This window comes from Mixophyes fleayi, chromosome 11, assembly GCF_038048845.1.
Source record: "Mixophyes fleayi isolate aMixFle1 chromosome 11, aMixFle1.hap1, whole genome shotgun sequence".
Lineage (NCBI taxonomy): Eukaryota > Metazoa > Chordata > Amphibia > Anura > Limnodynastidae > Mixophyes > Mixophyes fleayi.
Window position 1 is genome coordinate 84,925,710 of NC_134412.1, and position 13,362 is coordinate 84,939,071.

Below are 13,362 nucleotides of genomic sequence, written 5' to 3' on the forward strand. Positions count from 1 at the left end.
ATGAGGGGAAAGGGGGAGAGAGAGAGAGGCACAGTATGAGGGGAATGGGGGAGAGAGAGAGGCACAGTATGAGGGGAAAGGGGGAGAGAGAGAGAGGCACAGTATGAGGGGAAAGGGGGAGAGAGAGGCACAGTATGAGGGGAAAGGGGGAGAGAGAGAGTGGCACAGTATGAGGGGAAAGGGGGAGAGAGAGAGAGGAACAGTATGAGGGGAAAGGGGGAGAGAGAGAGGCACAGTATGAGGGGAAAGGGGAAGAGAGAGAGAGGCACAGTATGAGGGGAAAGGGGGAGAGAGAGAGGCACAGTATGAGGGGAAAGGGGGAGAGAGAGAGAGGCACAGTATGAGGGGAAAGGGGGAGAGAGAGAGGCACAGTATGAGGGGAAAGGGGTAGAGAGAGAGAGGCACAGTATGAGGGGAAAGGGGTAGAGAGAGAGAGGCACAGTATGAGGGGAAAGGGGGGGAGAGAGAGAGGCACAGTATGAGGGGAAAGGGGGAGAGAGAGAGGCACAGTATGAGGGGAAAGGGGGAGAGAGAGAGGCACAGTATGAGGGGAAAGGGGTAGAGAGAGAGACACAGTATGAGGGGAAAGGGGTAGAGAGAGAGGCACAGTATGAAGGGAAAGGGGGAGAGAGAGAGGCACAGTATGAGGGGAAAGGGGGAGAGAGAGAGGCACAGTATGAGGGGAAAGGGGGAGAGAGAGAGGCACAGTATGAGGGGAAAGGGGGAGAGAGAGAGAGGCACAGTATGAGGGGAATGGGGGAGAGAGAGAGGCACAGTTTGAGGGGAAAGGGGGAGAGAGAGAGTGGCACAGTATGAGGGGAAAGGGGGAGAGAGAGAGAGGCACAGTATGAGGGGAATGGGGGAGAGAGAGAGGCACAGTTTGAGGGGAAAGGGGGAGAGAGAGAGTGGCACAGTATGAGGGGAAAGGGGGAGAGAGAGAGTGGCACAGTATGAGGGGAAAGGGGGAGAGAGAGAGTGGCACAGTATGAGGGGAATGGGGGAGAGAGAGAGGCACAGTTTGAGGGGAAAGGGGGAGAGAGAGAGGCACAGTATGAGGGGAATGGGGGAGAGAGAGAGGCACAGTTTGAGGGGAAAGGGGGAGAGAGAGAGTGGCACAGTATGAGGGGAAAGGGGTAGAGAGAGAGGCACAATATGAGGGGAAAGGGGAAGAGAGAGAGAGAGGCACAGTATGAGGGGAAAGGGGGAGAGAGAGAGGCACAGTATGAGGGGAAAGGGGGGGGAGAGAGTGGCACAGTATGAAGGGAAAAGGGAGAGAGAGAGAGGCACAGTATGAAGGGAAAAGGGGGAGAGAGAGAGGCACAGTATGAGGGGAAAAGGGGGAGAGAGAGAGGCACAGTATGAGGGGAAAGGGGGAGAGAGAGAGTGGCACAGTATGAGGGGAAAGGGGGAGAGAGAGAGTGGCACAGTATGAGGGAAAAGGGGGGGAGAGAGAGGCACAGTATGAGGGGAAAAGGGGGAGAGAGAGAGGCACAGTATGAGGGGAAAGGGGGAGAGAGAGAGGCACAGTTTGAGGGGAAAGGGGGAGAGAGAGAGTGGCACAGTATGAGGGGAAAGGGGGAGAGAGAGAGGCACAGTATGAGGGGAAAGGGGAAGAGAGAGAGAGGCACAGTATGAGGGGAAAGGGGGAGAGAGAGAGGCACAGTATGAGGGGAAAGGGGGAGAGAGAGGCACAGTATGAGGGAAAAGGGGGGAGAGAGGCACAGTATGAGGGGAAAGGGGGGGAGAGAGAGGCACAGTATGAGGGAAAAGGGGGGAGAGAGGCACAGTATGAGGGAAAAGGGGGGAGAGAGAGAGGCACAGTATGAGGAAAAAGGGGGGAGAGAGAGAGGCACAGTATGAGGGAAAAAAGGAGGGGGCAGCAGAAAGGCACCGAGTGATGGAGAGCGGGGGCAGCATGGCACAGTGATGGAGAGGGGGGTGCAGGATGGCACAGTGATGGAGAGGGGGGTGCAGGATGGCACAGTGATGGAGAGGGAGGGCAGCATGGCACAGTGATGAAGGAGAGGGGGGGCAGGATGGCACAGTGTGATGAAGTGGGGGGGGAGCTGCATGGCACAGAATGATGATGGGGGCCAGGTGAAGGGGGAAAAGCAGCATGGAGGGCGATCATAATGGGGCACAGTAATGTGTATGTGATGCACAGGGGGCTTTGGGCAATGTAGTGGGTGGTGGCTAATTAATGGGTGCAATTTTGTTTGTGGGGTAATGGTTGGGCAATTTTATAGTGCTGATTATTAATTTAAGATGGGGTGGTTTAGGGGTTACTGAATGTGGGGGAGAATGGGTTCTCTTTATTAAATGTGCCTATGAATTATTTAATGTCAGTGATGGTTGCGGGAAACAGGTGTATTTCTGAAATGTAAATACTATTAATTTATTGCTGGGGCTGTTTGTAGGGAGGGAAATAGGTTTGTTTATTAAATGTGAATACTATTATTTTAATGTTGGGGCTGGAGGAAGGCCTAATTATTACTCATGGGTGCTATTGATTTAACGCCGGGGCTGGCTGTAATTTTCTAAATTTACCCATTTTTTATTTCCAAATAGGGCTCCCAACATTCCAGGATCCAGACAAGCCGCAACTAAGGAAACCTGCAGCCACAGGTGTTGAAAGTGAGAAGAACAGGTAGGAGAGAGCAGGAGAGTGTGTGAAATGTTGTGATTCTAGTGGGACAATCCCAATTTTTGGTGACCATTCAGTGGTGTACACAACAATGCAATTTTTTTTCTGTAAGAGGGTTTCCTGGGAACGCCAAGTGATTCATAGCCACGCCCCAAATTGTACGACCATGCCCACATATTTTTGTGGGTGTGGTCGTACAATTGTAAAATGTTGTTTTGGGGATAAAGTTCATTGTCATGGCAAAGAGGTACTTTGAAATTAATTGCACTTAATCTGATCACTCTTCATGATATTTTGGAGTATATGCAAATTGCCATCATAAAAACTGAGGCAGCAGACTTTGTGAAAAATAATATTTGTGTCATTCTCAAAACCTTTGGCCATGACTGTAGGCTGTTTGTCCCCCTGACGGTAAAGTGCTGCAGAAAATATTTGTACCGCCTACAGAAATCAAGTATAGTAAAAAGAACAGCGCATTACTTACAGCTGAATGCAAGATAAAAACAAAAATCAAAAAAAGACTAAATATATAGCTTTAGGTGAAGTTCGCTAAAATAAGGACGACAAGAGATAAGTCCTCTAATGCAAACTCTTTGGGCCAGTAAGAATCTTTGTGATATGTCAAAATTACATTGTACAACTAATCTCATTTTCTTGCTGTGAGATGTGAATTGGAGACAAATCTACAATTCCTCTGACATTCAGCAGACCGGATGGGAACAGAGAATCATGTCGCTGTCGGCTCATAATATAGGGGGGTTTGAAGGTGGTCATTGTGTCAAGAATATTGCTACCCTTAAGAGTTTTTGATACATATTTTTTTTTTTTAAATATATTCAATGAGATTGTTACCAAAAGAATAAGAAGGATGGGAGAGGGAAATGAGGATGGGGGGGGGGGGGGGGGGGCACAGAGGAAGAGGGAGGCCGGGTTTGAGTGTACAATGCTCAATTAGCAGATAAGTATTACACATACTTGTGGACTCTCCCGGGAGACTCCCGCATTTCAGGTGAGTTTCACAGACTAGGGCCAAAATACTGGGATTCTCTGGAAATCGCTGAATTTGGCCCTGCCCCCCCGCTGTAACATTACGCATTTGCGTCATTAAGTCATGGGGGTGGGGGGGGGGGGGTGGTTGGGGTCAAAAATGATGTGATTTTGGAGCCCCGCCCCCCGCACGCCCACTTCCTCCACGGCAGCTCCCGGAAGGCAATCACAGAAAGTTGGCAAGTATGGTATTACATTGCATCAGAGAATACAATACGCACAAGAAAAAGTTGTAAATCATAGTATAACATAGAGCAATAGGGTGAGAGTGAGTCTGAGAAGGAACAAAGAATTGAATATATAGTTTTGGGTGGTGATATGTCTGGGCATGTTAGTAAAGAAGAACAGAGGGAGGGGAACTGGGCTGTCAGTGAATAGCAAACGTGATAATCACGAGAAGGAAATTAAAAAGAAAAACAGAGTTAATTGGCGGACGATGGGTTATCAGCATAATAAGATATCCAGGGGCTTGATTGGTGGTGAAGGGTCAATTTTGTTCCAGTTAAAAGCAATTAGGCCCCTTGCTACTAAAAGGATAAGTCCAATTAACTTTTGTGTGTGTTTGGAAATGTCAGTGACTGGATGAGAAAGGAGGTAATAAGAGTTATTATTATGTGACAGCTGTACTTGTGTAATAAGCAGGTGGAGACTTCTCTACAGACATTTCTCAAGTTTGGGATAATTCCACCTGCTATGGACAGGGTGTCCTCCGTCCCAGAGTTACGCCCGCAGGAAGATGAAGTGTTGGGATAAATGGTGCCAAGTCTAGATGGTACCAGGTACCAACGCAAAAATGGTTATACCCACTCTTTTGTGTATTCGGGACCTCAGGGCTGAGAGTCTCACCCAAGTTTTCTTCCTATCTCAGTTTATTGAGGTCCTTGGTCTGTAGGACATGGATTTGGACATGTTATGGGTGGATTAGGAGCACAGTAAAACTTTTGCCATTTTTCTACTTGCGAATATAGTAATGTGGTCCTATTCCTGGCTTATATGGGACAAGCAAAATTGCAATCCAATGATACGGATGCATACGGTGAGTATGCATACTTCAGCCACTAGATGGCGCTCTCTGATGAGCATATAGATGATATTTTATCTTGACATTTCAATTCGTATAGTAGTCTGCACAATGAATGTATGCTATAAATATAGGCAAATATAGTGGCTTTAAAAATATTCACCCCTTTGAAATTTTTCCCTTTTTACTTTCCTAAATATTGGAATCAAAATGGATTTATTTGGGGATTTCTTACCACTGATCAAAACAAAATACTCTGTTATGTCACACAAAAAACAACTGTAAATATTGTTATTTAATTCATTACAAATAATAAACAGGCAATAGTTGTTATATAAATAGTCATGCCTTTTGCAAAGGTACACGTAAATAAAAACTAGTGCAACTCGCTGTCTTCAGCGGTCATATAACTAATAGATTGGAGTCCACCTAGGGCATATTTCAAAATGAATACACCTGTGAGAGGTTACACAGCTGTTGTTTGGAAGGGCACTTCCAATTAAGAGCTTCCTCATGAAGACCAAAGAATATTCAAAGCAAATCCAAGAAATGGTTATTGAAAAGAATCAATAAGGGGAATCATAAAAGATTTGAAACACTTTTAATATACCCCACAGAGAGAGAGAAGCTTGGAGAACACTTACATTTCAGTAGGACAATAACCCAAAGCAAAATCCACATTACAGTGGCTTAAATATAAACCATTCTCAAATAAATGCAGACTGTGAAATGTGACTATGGGGATAGGATGAATACTTGTTATATCACCTGTATAACTGTAAAATAGAATTAAAAAGTTCTAGGCAAATGCAACCTTTATCTATTCCAAATCTGGCTATAGACACAAGACGTTAAAGATTGGATAAGTTTTTATCCCTCTTTTATTAATACACCAGTTTGTAGAATATCTTTATAACAAGTACAGAAAATCCTGTCTGCAGCCGAATTTCAGATGAACTTTTCACCTATACATTTTTCACAAAAAAAATAATCTAAATTTTATTTCTATCTATAAATTCGAAGATGCATCTCAATCAAAAAGACCTTTATTTATAACACCCACATGATGGTGTGACCGTCTGCACTTTCATGGGTGGTGTATAGGTGAAAGTGAATCTTCCTAAATGTTCCGCGTTGGATAACATTTAGGGGTATATTTACTAAACTGCGGGTTTGCAAAAGTGGAGATGTTGCCTATAGCAACCAATCAGATTCTAGCTGTCATTTTGTAGAATGTACTAAGTAAAGGAAAGCTAGAATCTGATTGGTTGCTATAGGCAACATCTCTACTTTTGGAAACCCGCAGTTTAGTGAATATACCCCTTAGTCCATTCCAACCAAATATCCAAAAGGAATATAGAATAAATAATGTTTACGTCATTTAAATCCTTCACATGTGGGGGTGGTGTGAAAGGCACCTATCACTTAATCTATAAAGCAAAGCCTAAATCTACTGATATACGGTCGCTCAGATCTTTGCGTCTAATTTGGCTTCAGACTAGGTCACCTAATTGGACAGATCTGGTTGCTTGCTTGGCTGATGGCCACACATACTGGAAGATTGTGAATATTGGAAAACATGAGTTCTAGACAGGCTCTATTGACGTCTGATTGATCCCAAATCAATGTTGACCTGGACTAGGTTATTTTGGGTAAAATCTACAAAGATTTGTGGTTTGTTTGCTCAGGGGTAAACGCAGGATTTGTGGTGGGGGGTTTCCAAACCACGCCGCCAGTGGGTGTGACCAGCATGAATGGGGGCGTGGCTATAATTTTAGACAGTGCTTGGCTGCTCTCCAACTCTTCCTATCCCCATAATATACATGGGCAATGCTACGTACACTACTGTTAGGTGCACGCAGCTCTCCCTTTTCAAGCAGAGCGGTGTGAAGCGGGGGGCAGGGTTCAGCCACCTTAATTATACAGTGCCCCAGGCTTGGAGGGGGGTTCACAGGCACTAAGGAACCCCCCCCCTCGGTTTGCCTGTGATGGTGGCTGAAGTTAGGTAACAAATATAAGAAGACGTGACTCTGCTCTAATTATCCACCTCTCTGTTGGGTCCTTCTAATGTCTGAACACCCGATGGGCTCTGTCTTTAAAAAAAGTGCCGTTTTAAAAAATTACTCGAAAGCGCCGGGAATCAGCATTTCTAAATGAAAAATGGTTTAAAAGAAATGTTGTAGTGGCTGTGTATTAACTGACAACCTCCATGCAAATGGCTCCAATAAGAATGGAAACTTGTATTAGATTTATTTTAGGAAGGACATATTTTAAATTAAATGGGAAAATCACACAATAATATTGCCCCCAACTGATAATAAGATGATTTACAAATTATTGCGGCCTTTTTTCCTGCTAGACAAAATTGCAAAAAAAAGGAAAAGAAAATAGTTTCTAACATATCTACTTGTGAGATGGACATTCCACTTTACACGTATCTACTCACTTTGAAAAGGTTCTAGTCTGTGCTCTTCTATCTATTCACTACAAGCTTCTAAGACTTTGGTTGTACATTGTTGTAACAGTGTTGCAGTTCTCTGCAAAGCTTTTAACCTTTAATGCTGCAGAAGAAGCTGATCATTTTAAATTAAGATTAATGCCCATGTGTCTAAGGCCTCCTCATGATCATCCTGTTATCCGTTGGAGGACATGAATTTAAACAAATAAATTGCCGTAGACCAGTGCAGCTATGGGGTATAGAGGGGTATAGACACCATGGTACAGTACATATATTGTGATAACCTGAAGAGACTGTAACCCAATTAACTTTGTTTAATTGTGCACAGAAATAGCTTTATATTAACATAGGCTATATGATAGACATGTCTTATATGAACTGCTCTTTTGTCATATTTAATCCTTCCCGTCCTGGACACCCCCCTCCCTAGTAATATCATACCCTTCTCCCAATATGTCCCCAAGCTATAGTATTGTGAGAGAATTATCACGCTGCAGTAAGATTAACAGGAGAGTGCTAGGGGAAGATAAACATATTACGATGTAGAGGTGACAAACAATGGCACCTCTACTCAACGATGAGCACTATAAGCAGACTAACTAGCACCGTTATATAAACTAGGTAACGTCCTATAAGAAGAAAATTTAAACGGTTAACACTTAATATTTGCATCACTCAAATACAAAGGAAAATAAAAATATAAGGGGAGAATTTCAGATTTCTTACTAAATGTGGCTCCACATTGATGGTACAAGGAGTCTATTGATAGCTATCAATGTTATCGAGGTTGTGAGTCTTTATCTCTACAACAAACCACAGTCACCAACATATCATCTATGACCTCTATAACATGTATAGCCAGCAGCAGGATAGCTTCTTATAATTGTTGGGTCCATAATCATCACAATGATAACTATGATATTGACACTATCCATAGTGACTATCAGGCAGGGCAGGAACGAGGGACGGGCAGCAGAGGCAGGAGCCTGGGGCACAGACAAAAGAAGTGGGCAAGGGCGGAGCAATATCATACTGGAAAAAAAAACGAGGAAATGGAGGCAGAAGTAAAATAAAATAGATTTAATTAGAAAAAGTGCAGTGTGGATATATGCAATGTGGTTGGTAATGAAGCAGCAAAAATGAATTTATAGTTCTCAGTATATTTTTTCCTCTACACATGGATAACTGCATAGTGGGTAGAGACACTGTTGTCGTAACACAGTATAGTGAAAGAGGGGTATGAAATAGTTAAAAGCAGGTGTGACATGGTGAGAAGGGGACATGATATAAAATTTTCCAAAGGGGGTGTAATTACAAAACTGTGCTCAGGGTGCGAAAATACCTAATTATACCTCTGCCGGCAGGCACAGTTAGTAAGGTTTGCTCAGTTTACATATCATCATCGCCATTTATTTATATAGCGCCATTTATTTATATAGCGCCACTAATTCCGCAGCACTGTACAGAGAACTCACTCACATCAGTCCCTGCCCCATTGGAGCTTACAGTCTAAATTCCCTAATATTCACACACAGACACAGACTAGGGTCAATTTGTTACCAGCCAATTAACCTACCAGTATGTTTTTGGAGTGTGGGAGGAAACCGGAGCACCCGGAGAAAACCCACACAAACACGGGGAGAACATACAAACTCCACACAGAGAAGGCCATGTTGGGGAATTGAACTCATGACCCCAGTGCTGTAAGGCAGAAATGCTAACCACTGAGCCACCGTGCTGCCCAATGATATGATATGATATGATGAATAAATTATAGAGACCGCAATGGGGGTGAATGTGGTCCAGTCTTTTACGTATATAGTTGTCAACCAATATAAGATACCGTAACCATTATTATATCCATCTGGTCAACAAACGTACTGTGATGGTATAGAAACACCAACAACAACAACACAATCCTATTCACTGTTTTGCTTTTGCGGATGACTTAAAAAACTGTATTTTTCTTGTACTGGATAATCAGCTGTTTGGAATCATGTGAATCACCGCAAAAGTCCGAAGACATACCTGCCAACAGTCACGGGACAGTAACGCTTTCCGTTGGACAACATGAATGGAATGTTGGCGAGTATGTGGGAGCAGTGAGTGATGGATTGTCTGGTACTTTTCAAACAGATAACACATTAAACAGATGACCTATAAAGAACATTATAATAAATACAAACCTATATTCCCAGTATGTGACTTCGTCTGTTTGCTGTGTCTGGAAGCGGCGGAGTTGATGTTACTGTAGGGAATGCATGTGGTACTTTACAGGAAATGACTTTGGTAAATATTATGGTTAATATCCAATCTGTAAATTGATGGCCCGGATGCCAAGACACAAATGAATGACAAGGGATCTAAATCAGTCATAATCCAAAGAAAGCAGCTGGCAGAATTAGAGACAGGCTGTGTAACACAAACTGATTCCATCAGAGCATTTAGTAAAAGATTAGCAAGCCTGAGCCGCAGTCACAAACTGTAAGAAACATCACATAAAATCGACAGGTTAATCTGGACTTTAAAAGGGTTTCCCTAAAATCCGATAAGACCTATTGTGTTGTAATCCCTTGTTAAGTGTTGTTGAGGTCTATACAGTTTTACTAGGAATAAAAATGATCCTAGAGTTAACAATGAACTAAGTTCTGCTAGGGACCTGCAGTCACGCCCAGGCACAGGGTTAAATATTTACATTTGTGCTTGTACACGGTTAGATATGGAGAGTGAGCTGGCAGGAGAATCTATATGAATATGAGGGCAGCCTTCTAACTGATGTAAAGCCTTACTGTTCAGTATACTATGAGCAAGACTGGGTTCATGACGATAGAATAGAATGCTCAGCCTTACTGTTTAGTATAGTGAGAGCAAGGCTGTTGCCGTGACGATAGAATAGAATGTTAGGAAATAACTGTTCAGTATAGTATGCGCAAGGCTGTTGTCTTGACAACAGAATAGAATGTTTGGCCTTATTGTTTAGTATAGTGAGAGCAAGGCTGTTGTCATGGCGCTGGAATAGAATGTTCAGTAAAAACTGTTCATTATAGTATGAGCAAGGCTGTTGTCATGACGATAGAATGGAATGCTCGTAAATAACAGTTCGTTATAGTATGAGCAGGGCTGTTGCCATGATGATAGAATAGAATGTTCGGAAATAACTGTTCAGAATAGTATGAGCAAGGCTGTTGTCTTGACGATAGAATAGAGTGTTCGGCCTTGCTGTTCAGTATAGTATGAGCAAGGCTGTTGTCTTGACGATAGCATAGAATGTTCGGCCTTACTGTTTAGTATAGTATGAGCAAGGCTGTTGCCATGACGATAGAAAAGAATGTTCGGAAATAACGGTTCAGTATAGTATGCGCAAGCTTGTTGCCATGATAGTATAGAATGTTCAGAAATAACTTCAGTATAGTAAGAGCAAGGCTGTTGTCTTGACGATAGAATAGAGTGTTCAGCCTTACTGTTCAGTTTAGTATGAGCAAGGCTGTTGTCATGAGGGTAGAATGAAATGTTTGGCCTTACTGTTCAGTATAGTATGCGCAAGGCTGTTGCCATGACGATAAAATAGAATGTTCGGAAATAACTGTTTAGTATAGTATGCGCAAGGCTGTTGCCATGACGATAGAATAGAATGTTCGGAAATAACTGTTCAGTATAGTATGCGCAAGGCTGTTGTCATGACGATGGAATTAAATGTTCGGAAATAACTGTTCAGTATATTATGCACAAGGCTGTTGCCATGACGATAGAATAGAATGTTCGTAAATAACTGTTCAGTTCAGTATAGTATGAACAAGGCTGTTGTCTTGACGATAGAATAGAATGTTTGGCCTTACTGTTTAGTATAGTGAGAGCAAGGCTGTTGCCATGACGATAGAATAGAATGTTTGGAAATAACTGTTCAGTTCAGTATAGTATGAGCAAGGCTGTTGTCTTGACGATATAATAGAATGTTCGTCCTTACTGTTTAGTATAGTATGAGCAAGGCTGTTGTCATGACGATAGAATGGAATGTTCGTAAATAACAGTTCGGTATAGTATGAGCAGGGCTGTTGACATGACGATAGAATAGAATATTCGGCCTTACTGTTCAGTATAGTATAAGCAAGGCTGTTGTCATGACGATAGAATGGAATCTTCGTAAATAACAGTTCAGTATAGTATGAGCAGGGCTGTTGAAATGACGATAGAATAGAATATTCGGCCTTACTGTTCAGTATAGTATGAGCAAGGCTGTTGCCTTGACGATAGAATGGAATGCTCAGAAATAACAGTTCAGTATAGTGTAAGCAAGACTGTTGTCATGACGATAGAATGGAATGTTCGGAATTTACAGTTCAGTATAGTATGCGCAAGGCTGTTGTCATGACAATAGAAAAGAATGTTGTCTAACATGATGTAACATGGACATTATAAGTTACTTCCTTGCATTGTAGCTGCTGTACTTTGCTGTGTATGAACAAAGTAACAGGTAACAGAAGTACACCCCATGTCCTAACCCTCTCATGTAGATAATAGGTAGGGATCTCTATTTGGTGCCCCTGATCTTTACTTAATGCCAGGAAATGAACTGCACCACTTATAGGAAGACAGTCGCTGCAGTTTTTACAACAGGAAGACTCAGTGCATCCAAATGTCCCATTAAAAACGATTTAAAACTTATTTGGGTAGACTAGTTATTTCTATTCATACTGACACATCCTGAAACCTCAAATTGGGAGGGGGTGAAAACCATTCAAGTGGCTCAGCTCAATATACAATAACTTGTGCATCAAGCATCTATAAATGAAGATCCTTTGTTACATTCATAAAAAAGTTCTACAAAAGTTATGCAATCAATTAAAAAGCTTCTCTAGCCGACAACAACCAGACGTTTGATTTCATCTAATCTAAACCAGTGATAGGCAATGTGATACACTTCAGGGGCCACATGGGCAGCCCTCTAACCTTCATAGGGGCCGCACAACACCCTTAATCTCACAAACAAGTTAACACAATGAATTTAATCAAAGAAAGAGACATATATCTGTAATAATATATCAGCAGGAATTTGAAACAAGTGTCACGCACCTCATAGGAAAATCTGTGATGTTGAAGTAATGTCAATTCCCCCCAATGGTTTAAAAACAGAGGTAGCTCATGTAATTACTCCAGCAATAACTGACTTTTAAAAATTCTTATTTTGTGGTTTTAAAGGCAATAGTGTGATTTTAAATGAATATAACGGGTCCACCTAAATACAATCAAATAGTAATGAAATTGTTGCCATGTCAACTTTAAAGAGCATATTTATGCAAATGTTCTTCAAGAATCTCTTTAATGATAATCACTCAGTCACTGGATGCCAAAGCATTTCTTAGGAGAATTCTATGAGGACAGCGGGCGCTATGGATTTCTGTAATGAAAATAGGTTAATTACATTATACTTGGCAACCCTAAAAAGCAAATTTTTGTTTTGGCACAGGGCCTGTATAATTTACCCTTAAAAAGAAAAGACTAAAAACCAAGATAGGTGCCAAACAAGCCTTTCTAATAGAAACACGGGGTACGAGCAAAGGGTTCACCCATTGCGGTAGATGACGGAAGTCTACAACACACCAACAAGGGTGTAATTCTTTCCCATCCACTCTCAGCCTTGCGATTACCTACGGTTAATGAAGGATGCACGGCATTACAATGGGGAAACTAACTTACTACAGAATCCCATGATGAGTTGGCAGATTGCTTAGCAATTGTATGTCATTTCACTAGGAACTGGTGACATCATTGAAGCATGAAGCACAAGGGGCCTGGTGTGCAGTTTTTGGAGAAAGTGCTGTAGTCGTCATGGTTATGAGCATGACTAAATGTCCCGAGATCCCCAGGCACCAGCAAACGTACGTGAACCCACAGAGCTTGCATTTGGTTCTGGATTGTCATCAGCGCTAAGGACTTCACAAAACATCATTTCTGTTTGACTTGCAAATAAATACTGCTGGATAATAACATTTTGTTGTTCATGGTAAACGGCAATTTTCAAAACCACTGCAGTATTAAATGAATGCTAAGTGCTACCTTTACTGTCCTATTGGGTCCATCTAAAATGATCAGATATTTTTGTGTGCCTATGATGCATAGTTCAAATAAACTGCAAGTTTCAAAATGAAAAGTATTTGGCAACTTTGTAGGGAGTTTGAGACGGAGAACGAACTT

General features: G+C 42.2%; 1 protein-coding gene and 1 long non-coding RNA gene across 7 annotated transcripts in view; one reads left to right on the forward strand and one right to left on the reverse strand.

Annotated features, from left to right (window-relative positions):
- The window catches only part of GPR153 (G protein-coupled receptor 153), a 55,277-nt gene that overhangs the window by 8,706 nt on the left and 33,209 nt on the right, over window positions 1-13,362 (reverse strand). The gene's annotated exons all lie outside the window — the stretch shown is intronic.
- Window positions 1-13,362, forward strand: part of LOC142106976 (uncharacterized) — a 260,709-nt gene that overhangs the window by 1,462 nt on the left and 245,885 nt on the right. For all 6 annotated transcript variants that reach the window (XR_012679831.1, XR_012679830.1, XR_012679832.1 and 3 more), the window contains exon 2: window positions 2,569-2,647. This is a non-coding gene — a long non-coding RNA (uncharacterized LOC142106976). The remainder of the gene's footprint in view (window positions 1-2,568; window positions 2,648-13,362) is intronic.